The sequence below is a fragment of the Hydra vulgaris genome, chromosome 15, assembly GCF_038396675.1.
Source record: "Hydra vulgaris chromosome 15, alternate assembly HydraT2T_AEP".
Taxonomy (NCBI): Eukaryota; Metazoa; Cnidaria; class Hydrozoa; order Anthoathecata; family Hydridae; genus Hydra; species Hydra vulgaris.
The window spans coordinates 9,204,748-9,217,234 of record NC_088934.1 but is presented as its reverse complement, the minus strand read 5'-3'; the positions used below and the strand labels follow the sequence as shown (position 1 = coordinate 9,217,234).

The 12,487-nt window shown below is 27.2% G+C and overlaps 1 long non-coding RNA gene across 1 annotated transcript in view; it reads right to left on the bottom strand.

Moving 5' to 3' along the window:
• Positions 1 to 12,487, bottom strand: part of LOC136091605 (uncharacterized) — a 45,718-nt gene that overhangs the window by 14,533 nt on the left and 18,698 nt on the right. The window contains exon 4 of the long non-coding RNA XR_010644113.1: positions 4,291 to 4,432. This is a non-coding gene — a long non-coding RNA (uncharacterized LOC136091605). The remainder of the gene's footprint in view (positions 1 to 4,290; positions 4,433 to 12,487) is intronic.

Here is a 12,487-nt window from a genome sequence, read left to right as displayed (position 1 = left end):
TGGTTGGCACAAATCTTAAGCAGCTAATATTGCATTGTAAAAATTGGTACATGCGATTTGGATATCATGATGCGACTCGACTAAGGTTTCGAGATCAATGCCTCTAATTAATGCTACTGTATCTCCTATTTTACCGGAGTGGTACGTAATTTTACGTGGATAGGGTAGGTATGTTTTATATAGATAAAATGATGGTTGACATAAAACAACGAGGTGATCAGAGTGACCGAGTTCAGGGAGAGTTTGAAAACGTTTAAGAGAATGTAACGTTTAGGTGCGTTACTTTAATATTATATCCAAGATTGCTAGTTTGGAGTTGGACTTGAGTTTAGACTAATTAATTGATGCGAACGAAAAATAAAATAAAAATAACATCCATTTAGATCACCGTTAAGAAAAAATTGGGGTTTGTTGTTGGTAGTGCAATGACTGATTGCTGCTTCAATGAGTTGTGCAATTTGGAAAGATGCTTCTCGTTTTGCAGTTACTGACCAGACCGGGATATAACACAAATTATCAAACATAATGAGTATCCACGTCGTTATAGTTTTGGAAATGATAGTACTGGCGGTGTTGGATTTGTATCTCAAGCTGGGTTTAGGTTTAGGAACACCAAATATTATTATATTTTTTTTCACATTTTGCCGCTTCTTTAAGCTCTACTTATACTTGTCCTATTTGAGGGGATATGTTTGGTTTGTTTTTAACAATGCTACTCCAAGATGGTGAGTTTGGGGTAATCTGTAGGATTGGAGTTGATTTCATATGTTTGATATTAATCACTGATATTTTTTGATCAAGTTTTAATTTGGTTGGCTTGTAAACCAATTATTGACCTACCTATACAGTAATATATAATACCTTACTATACAGTAATATAATAAAAAATAAATTTATACACAGTAATAATAATAATAATAAAAAAAGTTTATATACATTAATATATAATAAAATAAGTTGATATACAATAGTAATAAAAAGTTAAAAAGTTCATATACAATAACAATAATAAAAAAAAGTTTATATACAGTAATATATAATAAAAAATAAGTTTATACAGTAATAAAGAAAAAAAAGGTTTATATACAGTAATAATAAAAAATAAGTTTATTTACAATAATTTAAAAAAAAAGTGAGTTTATATACAGTAGTATAGAAAAATAATTAATAAAACACTAACAAGTTTAATTTCATGTCAATTAAATTAAAAGTATAATTGTTTTCAACAGAAAAAAATAATTAAATTGAACTAAAATAACAGACGAGAAATGTAAATAACTATAAAATTGTCAATAACTATTTTTTAGAAAAATATGGATTTTATATGAATTTCATTCAAATTAGATGTTTTATATCAAATTCTTTTTGAATTAAGAGTCTTTTGAACTGTTCCACGGCGATCTTTTGTACAGTATTTTTTTTAGCAAAAAATTTCAAAAAATGTTTCCGTAAAAACAGTCCACGATACTGGATTTGGTAAGAACTTAAATTTAAATTAGTTTTTTTAACAAAAAAGTTAATAATTAAATATGTAGTAGGGCATTTGTGAGATATTTCACTAAAGTAAGGCAGGAAACATATTAAAAGAAAGTTCATGCATTATTTTAAACATGAACACTTTATGTATATTAAGATTTTAGAGGCTTTAAGTTTCTTTTAAAAGCGGTTCGCAGTAAACAGTTTTGTATGCTCCAAATATAATCTTGCAGGCATGTTTTTGTTTAGTATAAAGTTTTTTTAGTTTGTCATAATTAGTACAACCCCATACAACATTTACAGTAAGAAATAAAGAGTGTAGTTTTTTCAAAGATGCAATATTAAGATGCGGTTTAACTCTATATAATAAAGTATTTCTCGAGATTTTACTGAAAATATATTTTATAAGAGGCTTCCATGACTAATTTTTATCAAAAATTACTCCTAGAAAATTATCTGAAATATCTCTTTTAATGATTGTTTTATTAAGAGGTAATTATAGAGGAAAATATTAACAAGATTTGTAAAACAAAAATAAACTCATTTTTCTCTACATTCAACGAGTGTATTGCTTGTAAACTAATCATTTCTTTGGATAATTGTTAAATATATTACAAAGATCTATTACGGTTATGTCAGAATAAAAAAGATTGGAGTCGTCTGTAAGCAAAATAATATTTAAAATATTTGATGCAAAGTATAAATCATTAAATATAGTTAAGAGTAGTAGTGGTTCTAAGTTTGGTTTTTGAGCCACATCACACGAATGTGTCTTAATGTTTCTTTTATAAATTATGGATTGTGTCCCTTTATGAGAGGTTACTTTCAAACCAAAAATAATGTTTATTTACTCATTAGCGCTCTAGTTTTTTAAGAGTCCTACGGTTAAACACTCCTAATGTAAAAAAATCAACATGATTAATTCGATTACTGCATGATTAGTTGATTTATTTTTTCTAAGCTATATTGTTTACTGTTCAGTATAGTGTTTAGCATTGAACAACTATAAAGTCTTTTGTTCATAATACGTTGCGGTAATTTTGAGAAGATAAGACGGAAAAAGGTTTGTAATTGGAAACATTAGCTTCCTCACCAGACTTAAAAATGGCAGTGATTATGATTTTGTCAAAGTCTGCACTTATATTACTTTTTAGACTGTTAAAAACATTCCTTATCTCGTTTAGGTTCGAACTAGGTTTTTACGTAGCAGTATTACTTGATTTTTAAATTTTTAATATTTACTTGCGGTACAACGGTACTTACGGAATTTCATTTAAAATACCGAGTTAAGTTTTTTACCTATTTTTTCCCCATCATTGTTCTATCACTTAAAAGCTTTTGACGCTGATTATTTTTTGCAAATTTAATTAACCATTTTTTGTTTAATGATATTCTGCGTTTTTTGAATTGTTCATTTTTCTCGTAATAAAGTTCTTTAGAGTGTTTTTTGTTTTTTTTTCAAATAAATTTTTAGTCATGGTCAAAGTATTTATTATATAACTTTTGTTTTTTCTTTAATGATTCAAGTAAACCTTTGGTCATCGAGGGGTTTAAATATGAATTTATTATCTGTACCGTTTCCAGATAATTCTGCCTAAAAGTAATTTATAGGAATTCCTTTGTGGGTTAGTTAAACAAGATTTCATCAACATTCTCTGATAAAAGAGTTTTGAAAATACCTTCTTTTTTTTTTCATTATTTGTCGTGTTTTGTAGAGCTTGAGGAAAAATTATTTCAAATTTTGATATTAGTAATTAAGATTATTAGAAAGTAATCTGTCAAGTACGATTTGATTGATCTTAAATAGCTGTTGTTAAAAATTGTTAGTAATTAAGTAATGTTGAAGATGTTATATTTTATTATTGTTAACTTATTTATTGTTGGAAGTAGGTTAAATTCGACAAGAGTATCTAAAAAATACTGAACACTTTTATTTCAATTTTTAAACAATTCAGTAAATTTAAGTTAAGGTCAAGATACAAGATACAAGATACAAGAGTATCTAAAAAATACTGAACACTTTTATTTCAATTTTTAAACAATTCAGTAAATTTAAGTTAAGGTCACCAGTGAACATGTTTCATTGTTATACTTGCTTTGATTAAAGACTGCTTATTAAAGATGTTTTCTTAAATTTCTAGCTGGTTCTCTATAAATAAAATTACAAAATTTTTCTTGTTTCAATTATTTTATTATCAGTAACGTCATTTCGTAAAACATAGTTAATTGATTTGTGGACAAAAATACATACACTATCACGAGCGTAGTTAAGACGTGATTATGCGAACTGTTACGTAAATACTTAATTTGAAATTTGAATTTTTTTCAGTCGTTTAAAACCATGTTTTGAGAGAAATATTTTGAAATCATGTTTCATTAACATATGTATCTTAAATTATGTAAAATAACTTTGAAACTGTGTTTATGTTGGTGCAATCTTAATTTTTGTTTTTACTTCGGATGCTTAAATTCAAAATGGAAATAGTATTTTTGTCTTGGCAAAGATATTGAGTAGATTCAGAAAATAAATCGTACTCGCCTTTTAAGTTTTTTTAATAAAATAGTTATCTTAACTAACATTCTCATAATATTAAATAATGTCAAATATTATCTATTATATATTATTTATTATATATTACTTAAAAGATATTATTAAATTTCATGAAATGAGAATCTGTCCTCTATTTCAAAAGAATAAAATAAATATAATCATAAAAACAAAGTAATATATGTATAAATAAAATAAACAAAACTAATTAATGTTAAAAGTTAATTTAAAATTTATGTATAAATGTTATAAAGATAATTTTTTACTTTAGTTTGCAGCCCAAATCCGAATGATCGTGAGAGATACATATTTTCTTGCAGCTCGTAAACTTTGTAATCGCTTTAAAAATAAACACACGCACACGTACAAGCACGCACACACTCATATTTTACAATTCAATTGTAACAACTAAAAATAAAAATGATTATAAAAATACAAGTTTTACAGAGAAGTTTAAGGAAAATGCAAAGTAATTTCAGAATGCAGACTATTTCAATGTTTTTTTTTTTAAAAGTATAGTTAAAATTATTACAAAGCAAATAACATAACATAAACAGACGATTTATAATCAAAATTGAAAGTTTTAAGATATTACGGAACACTTTATACATAAACACGCGCGTTTCTATAAAATGTAAAATAATAAGGCTTCATTAAATATGAAAAAATTAATATAATTTATAAAAATTGAAAAAATTCAACATTCAAAAGAATAGCAAGAACTCAAAACTCAAATAGTTATACGAATTCAGAATTCAAAAAAAAAAAGAAATTATTTAAACTTCAAAAAACGTTTGAAATTAAAAAATTAAAAAAAACAAAAGTACTTTCTTTTTTTTTTATTCATTTATTTTAGAATTCAAAAAAAAAACTAATTATTATTGATATTAAATTGTCTTAATTTTATAAGTCATTAATATTACAGTTATTTATTTACTTTCTTAATAATTCATTAATATTACATTTACTTATTTATTTTCTTAATAATTCATTAATATTACATTTAGTTATTTACTTTCTTAATAATTCATTAATATTACATTTATTTATTTACTTTCTTAATAAAAAGTCATAAAATACTTTCCATACAAAATAAAATACACATTACGTCGTATTTTTTGAGGTATGAACACTTCATAAATAGTCAGAAACATTCCTCATTTTTCTCGTTATTTAAAAGTTTTTTTTATTATGAAGACAATCAAAAAAAGTAAACTTAGTTTTAATTAAATCAATAGACAGTTTATTTACATTTAACCATTTAGTTTTTTTTAGAAGTTCAATGTTGACAATTTTATTGCTTAAATCATTAACATATATTTGAAAAAAAAAGGTTCTAATATAGATCCTTCAAGAACACCACAATTGTCATATTCTCTTAGTTGTTTCGCTGATGAATAGAAATTGTTTCTATTAGATAAGTAGCGTGTAAACTAAGCTATGTTTTTTTTTTTTGATTCGGTAATTTTCTAATTTTGTTAATAATACTATATTAACTGTGTCAAACGCCTTCCTACACATTAAAAGCATACTTTTTTTTCGCCAAAAGCCTGATTAATAATATGAATAAGATAAAATTGCATAATCAGTAGAGTGGCCTATTATATAAAAATATTATACTGTATCTAAGATAAATATATCCTCTCGTTCATAATGAAGCAGATGCTAAACAATATTTTTCACAGTTCTCTAGCGCTAAAACACAAACCTTAACAAATAAGACAGAAAGAGTAAAAACACAAACCTTAACAAATAAGACTGAATGAGTAAAAACAAGCTAAACGAGTACTAACAGAGATGTGGTGGGGACCAAACTCGATGTTTATTGCGTTAAACAAGGGTAAAATTAGAAAATATTTTTAAATCCTCAATAAGAATGGATGTCCATTTTTATTTGGGTTTCATTGTAAATAGTTTCTTGTAAATATTTTGTGCTTTGTGCAAACCTTTGTGTGCTTGAAAGTTGTAATGATTTTTCATCATATATCTAATAAGTCTGATTTTTTAAAAAGGCTTCTTGCCATAAAAACAGCTGCATTTCCAATAAAAATATTTTTGCCGTATTGAAGCCTAAGGTTTTCTTGCTTTTCTTTTTTTTTCCCCATCATATTCACTTCCCCAGGCTCTTGAGGGCGACGTATAGTCAAGGACTATACTAATTTTGTAACTCTCTTTAAACTCTCTTGTTGGATCCTAGAATCACGCTCTTGACCAATAAAATTAAAAAATAGTTCTTTACAAACTTAAACTTGGAAATCTTCTCAAGTCTTTTTGAAGCTTTCAATCCTCTTAACGTCTTTCTATATTTTCTTAAGTGCATCCATCTGTTGAGGGTTTTGGCAGGACACTTCATAAGAGAAATAAACCCACTTAAATCTCTACATGTTGTATCATCAGGGCCTGCCAGCGGATGCTATTAACTAACTTTAGAACTTTATGGAGATAGGAATCTGATAAAACTGTTTGATTTTGTGATGCAATATTTTTACAATTGGTTTACATTAGCTGTGATACGAGTTTATGGTTCACCACCTGACCGTATCATAAACTAGTATCACAATTATAGTTGCTTTTAATAGTACGTTAGCAAAAGCACAAAAAGTGAATCTAAATTATATTTAGATTAGCACTTAAGTTAACAATCAGGTAAAAATGAAAGGTAAAAAAACGGAAATAACAAAGGAAGACTCACAAAAAATAACTTATTGATATTTTAAAGATGATGATTTGTAAAATATCAATAAGCTAAAAAAGGGAATAAAAGAGCTTTTAATCCCTTTTTTAGCTTTATGGTTACACTAAATACTTTTTAAAAATGGCTTCTATAAACTGTTCTGCATTTTAACTGGAAGTATAAGTATAAAAAAATTGTTAACTTGATAAAGTAATAAACAATAAATCTTATAAAGCAAGATCAAATCATCTGGAATAATTGATTTAGGTTGTCTTGAGTATTTCATAGTATTAAAAAGTTTTTCTTTTGTCCTAGTGCTACTTTGTTGTAAATATTTTTTAGATTTAACAACAGCTTTAAAAGGTCTTTGTTTATGGCAGTTGATTGCTGAAGGCAATGCTTCAATGATATACGTTTTTCAAAAATGCTATTTTAAAAGGCTTATATCTGGAACTTATGCCCCTAATAGTTCATTAACATTTTCTGCTAGAAAGGAGCTTTTTTAAGACCCTAAATCAGTTGTGTAAGTAGAACCAATCTCTTTTAAATCATGATTAAAAACACGCTGTTTCTTTGGATTCTGCACTCCTGGCAAAATGCTAAAAAGAATATAAAAAATTAAGCAATAATCTCTCCATATTGGTCTCTGATTGCATTTTGGAGATCTCTTTTTCTGTCTCATATATTTTTTAAGTGACTTTGTGATATTAGTAAAAGCACTGCTTGGATACATATTAGTATTTGTCGCACTTTTGTTTGTGCAAAGCACATATAACTTGTCCATTATTTAGTTCTGTATTTATTAGCGGCTCAACCTCAAGTTTTTTTTTGTTGAAACCATCAACAAGCACTTCTGTTCATTGAATTTAAACACTCTGGTTTGTCTTGATCTAAAATGCTTGCTTTATGAATAGACAACATTTGTATAATCGTTATTTTTGTACATGTTATAAATTGATTTGTTAATTCTAAATTAAAATAACCAAAATTTAACAACCTGAAAAATTGTTTATAAACGACAAATAAGAACAGTAAGCATTATAAAGAATTACAACTATATCATTAAAAAAAATAAACGTGCCCGAGTGTATTAACATATATATAATGATATACTATTTATAATATTAAGTAGATTAAATAAAAATGGTATAACATTAAAACTATAGGTATAATAAAATAAGAAAAATGTTTAAAAAAAAAGTTTTTTTTTTTAATGTATAAAAATTAGATATTTATTTCTCTAAGATAATAAGTTTCTTTGCCGAAAAAACTTTAAGAAAAAATATAAGTTCATGGCCAACCATAAACTTACTTTTAAAAAATAGTTTATAGTCAAAATTTACGCTAAAAAATCAATATGGATAAGAAAAAGAAAGTAAAGACGTTTTTATCCGATACGGTTTAACTTCGTGGTAGTTCTTTAGGTTTGATTTTTTTCACCTCTTTGCCGGAAATTGCGCCTATTTTATAAACTTTTGGATTCAGACAGGCTTGGAAGCTTTTATATTTTTCTATCCGGTTTTAAGCCAACCCTCATTCTATTCCATTCTTTTTTTCCTTTCTGTAGCTGCCGTTTCTAATTTTCATCTTTTCAGCAACAACAAAAAGCCATTTAGAAATAATTGCATTGTTTGGTACGGTCTTTTAAAAAGTACGGTATGATGCTAAGATTGGTTATTTTCAAATTACTAAACCTTGTATTTTATCTCAGAAGTTAAAGTAACATATTTTTTTCTTAAACGCTGTAAATCAGAAAAATTTTTACGGTATTGCTCATTTAAAACGAAATTAGGTGCTTACATTAGGTACAGAAAAATAAAAGAATGCTGTTGATGAGTTTGAGCTCAGCGGCTAAATGCATTTTGTGAAAATTTCCTTCCCTGCATTTCAAACCATGCCTAGTATGATAATTTTTTTAACCTCTCCTTTACCTTCATTAATATCAATACAACAGAATTAAAGAATCGATTTCCTGAAGGAATACACTTCTGTAACTGGCATAGATAAGTCAGCACAATAAACAACACTTTTTTTCAAAAAGGTTTCTGCCACTCTTAAAATGACATTTTTTGACATTATGCAGCTAATCCAAATAGTGTAACCTATTTATATCATGAGCAAAAGTGTTATCTTGTGTTCTGGATCTTCCAACATCTTTTTTTATTTCTTTCACGATGGTTATTTTTTTTTATGTATGCCCTATATTTCCTCCTGTTATAAGTTTTATATTTATACTGCCAAAAAAAACAGATTTTTATTTAACGTACAAGAAACAACGTCCATGCCTTAACTATTTTGAAAAATCTAAGTGTCGCTAGTCAGCGACACTTAGATTTTTCAAAATAGTTAAGGCATGGGGATTTTTAACATTTGTTTTTTTGTTGCAAGGTTGACGATCAACTACTTTACAGCATTCTGAGGAAAATTATTTTCTTTATTTAAATGGAATCTCTTCAGTCAACTTTTGTAAATGATTCAAATTCAATCTTCAGAAAATTCAATTTGCGAATAGTTTTATATATACAATATTGGTATACAATACTTATGTTAGTCAATATTGTAAGCGTATACTTATTTACTTATGTTATGATATAAAATTTACAATATTAACTTATATTGTAAATTTTATATCATAGTCAATATTGTAAATGTTTAAGCCACGTTTAATAAGCGTATACATTAAAAAGCTTTTTAATGCAGAATAGATTGTATTTATTAGAACAATACATGTTCTAAAGGACACACAGGTCCATATTGATGGACACTAACAGCGTGCCCCAAAATAAATAAAGAATGTAACAGCATACAACATTGAATAAATAATTTATATATGACTAAACAATAAGATATGCAGTCAATGCCGATAAAACTTTTCAAAATTGATTGAGTTTATTTTACTTTTATGTTTTATGTTGATATTATTGACATTAACAACATCGAAAGGTAACTGATTCAAAATGTTAAAAACTCGGTAAGAGAAGCTAAATTTGCGAATATCTAGTCAACATTGTTGTTTGTGCATTTTATAGTTATGTCCTCGCGGGTTGCTTTTGTTATCAATAAAAAAGAACATAGATTTATCAATTAAGACCAAGTTGTGCAGAATTTTGAAGCGAGTCGATAAATCATGTTTTACTCGTCTTATCTCAAGCGACTCCAAATCAAGCAACTGAAGTCGGTTATCGAAGGTTAAATTGCTTAAGTTCAGGATTTTTTTATGAAACGTTTTTGCACGTTCTCAACTACCTTTATTAGTTCTAAAACTAATTAGTTAGATCTAAAATGAACAGCCAATTTTTGATCTCTATTGACACAACGGAGCACATCCATCCCTTATTTCCTGAATGAAGTCTTGCTCTTTCCAGGCTCTTTTTACTACAAACGTTTTTGTTTAGTATTTTTTCTATAACTTTAATTTTGTAAAACAAAAGTCTTAGAAATTGTCCAATATACTTTGAGCGTGCGAAATTAACGTTGAATAAGCAAGTTTTGATTATTTGACGTTTTTGGCACATGCGCATATCAAATTTCTTTAAAGGAAATCTGTTAAAATTCGGAACAAAAAAACTTATTTATAAATAAACTTATTATACTAAAAAAACTTTTGTTTGATACAGAAACGGTTGTATTAAAATATGGTTTGCAAATTGGAACAAAAATACTCCTTAAAAACTTTAATGGGTCGAAAAAGAAAATCCATTTTTTATTCCGTCTCCAACGATTTCTACCACAGTTCAATCTACTGGGAAAAACGGCTTAAAAACCATAAGATAAATGACTTTAACTAAAAACCTCTAAAAAAGGGTAGGGAAAGGTTTATATTATGTATTTCGTACCCAGTACTCTCGTAATAGACGGTAGGTGTTATCTAAGGGAAGCTTGTTAACTAGGGAAAAACTTGTTGAGTTGTTAACTAAGGAAAAAAAACACATACTGACACTTTTTAGTCGCGTACACACTTTTTAGTCGCGCACACAATTTTTAGTCGCGTACCTCTATCAAACTTTTATAAAACAAAATAGCGTCTTACGCAAAAGTTGCTGAAAATATTGATTTAATTTCGCGTGTTTAAACTCGCAGTATACTTGGATAACAAACAAACTGAAAATCAGAAGTATGTCTATGAAAGAAATTAACAAAATTATTGAAAAAGTTATTGCGGGAAAGGTTGATAACTTAACTTACCATCGAGATGGCTAATAGATTCCAGTATTCAGTTTAATAAATAATGCTAATCTTGTTGCAAGAAATAAAATAGCGATAACAGATTGCATGCTATTGATAAGAATAGGGTTTTTCAATCACGATAAAATGCAGTCCTCTAATTCATGATGATAAATCAGCTCAGAAACAATCCCCTAATATCGAAAACGTTTTATCAATTAAACATACCACTTATAATTTAAATCAAAAATTGGCTTTAGAAGAAACGAGAAAACTCGAGCGTCAGAGAAAAGTAATCGTCTAATAGAAAATATTTTAATTGTTGAAGAAAAAATCGATATTTCAGAGATATTTTACTTCTTTTGTAATTTATAGAGATTAAAAGTAAATAAAAAAGGAAGAAAGAAACATGATACAGAAAAGGATTACGGAGAAATATTGAGTGAAAGCAAAGTGTTAACATCTAGTAAAAGTAAAATAGCGTAAACAAAACTTTCTTTAAAAGGAGCCACGGAGTCGGTACGCATATATTCATTAGTTTGTTTATAACCTATTTGTTTATTCATAGTTTGATACTAAGGTTTTGATACTAAAAATTTTCCTGATCTAGAAACTTTAGCAAAACTTTAGGTAGGAAATAATAATAATAATAATAATAATAATAATAATAATAATAATATTAAATAAAAGAAAAGCAAAAGTAGGAGCTGAGAAAAAGTTTTAATAACGGAAGTAAACGAAAGACAATTAACATTAATTTTCAAAAAAAAAATTTTTGTTTTTAATAATATTTGTTATTTATTCAGTAAACATATTTAAATAATGAAAGTGTTATTTTGTTGAAAAAATAAGTGGGGCGTTGTATTTTTTATTACCAGTTGATATAAGCGGAAAAATGTCTTTTTATTTTAACAACGTCATGAAAAACCAGGTGATGCAATGGGAAATTAAAAACTACGTGGCTTATAAAATTAATGACATAGATTATTTAATAGTTAACATTTTCAGCACTTTTTGGTGCTTGAAACTCTCAAAATTTAATTATACATTTTTTTAACAAATTAACAAATGAATTTCGTAATAAAGATACCCAGCCATGTTTAGAAAAGTTTGTCTCTCAAATAAAACTTTAAAACCGTTATTCAAACTTTTAGAAATTGAAGTTATTTGGGTAGGTTTCAACCCTTATATGCATGAATATACTTTTGCAGCCACTAACGGTGTGTCTCATTCGAGACTTGGCCGCTTCTATATAATGAGTGTAAACAAAATATAAAAACTTTAGCCAACAATCGTTTTTAAAGTGGTTCTTAACAAAATTAAATTTGGATTAGAAATGTAAATTTGAATAATTAATACTTAAATATAAAAATAATAGAAAATAATAAATATAAAACTCATACAAAAGCGAACGAATGTCACTAGAACGATTGTAGATAGCCAGGGCCGCCGATAGCTGTCACACCGCCTGGGACAGCAACCCTGATTGGCGCCCTTATATTTTTTTTTTAGGTAACTACTTTTCATTTGGCCCCGTTGGTTATCTGCTGCCCGGGATAAACTGTCCCTTTTGCCCCTCCCCCCACTCCTCCTCTCGACGGTCCTGTAGATAGCAAGTATAATTT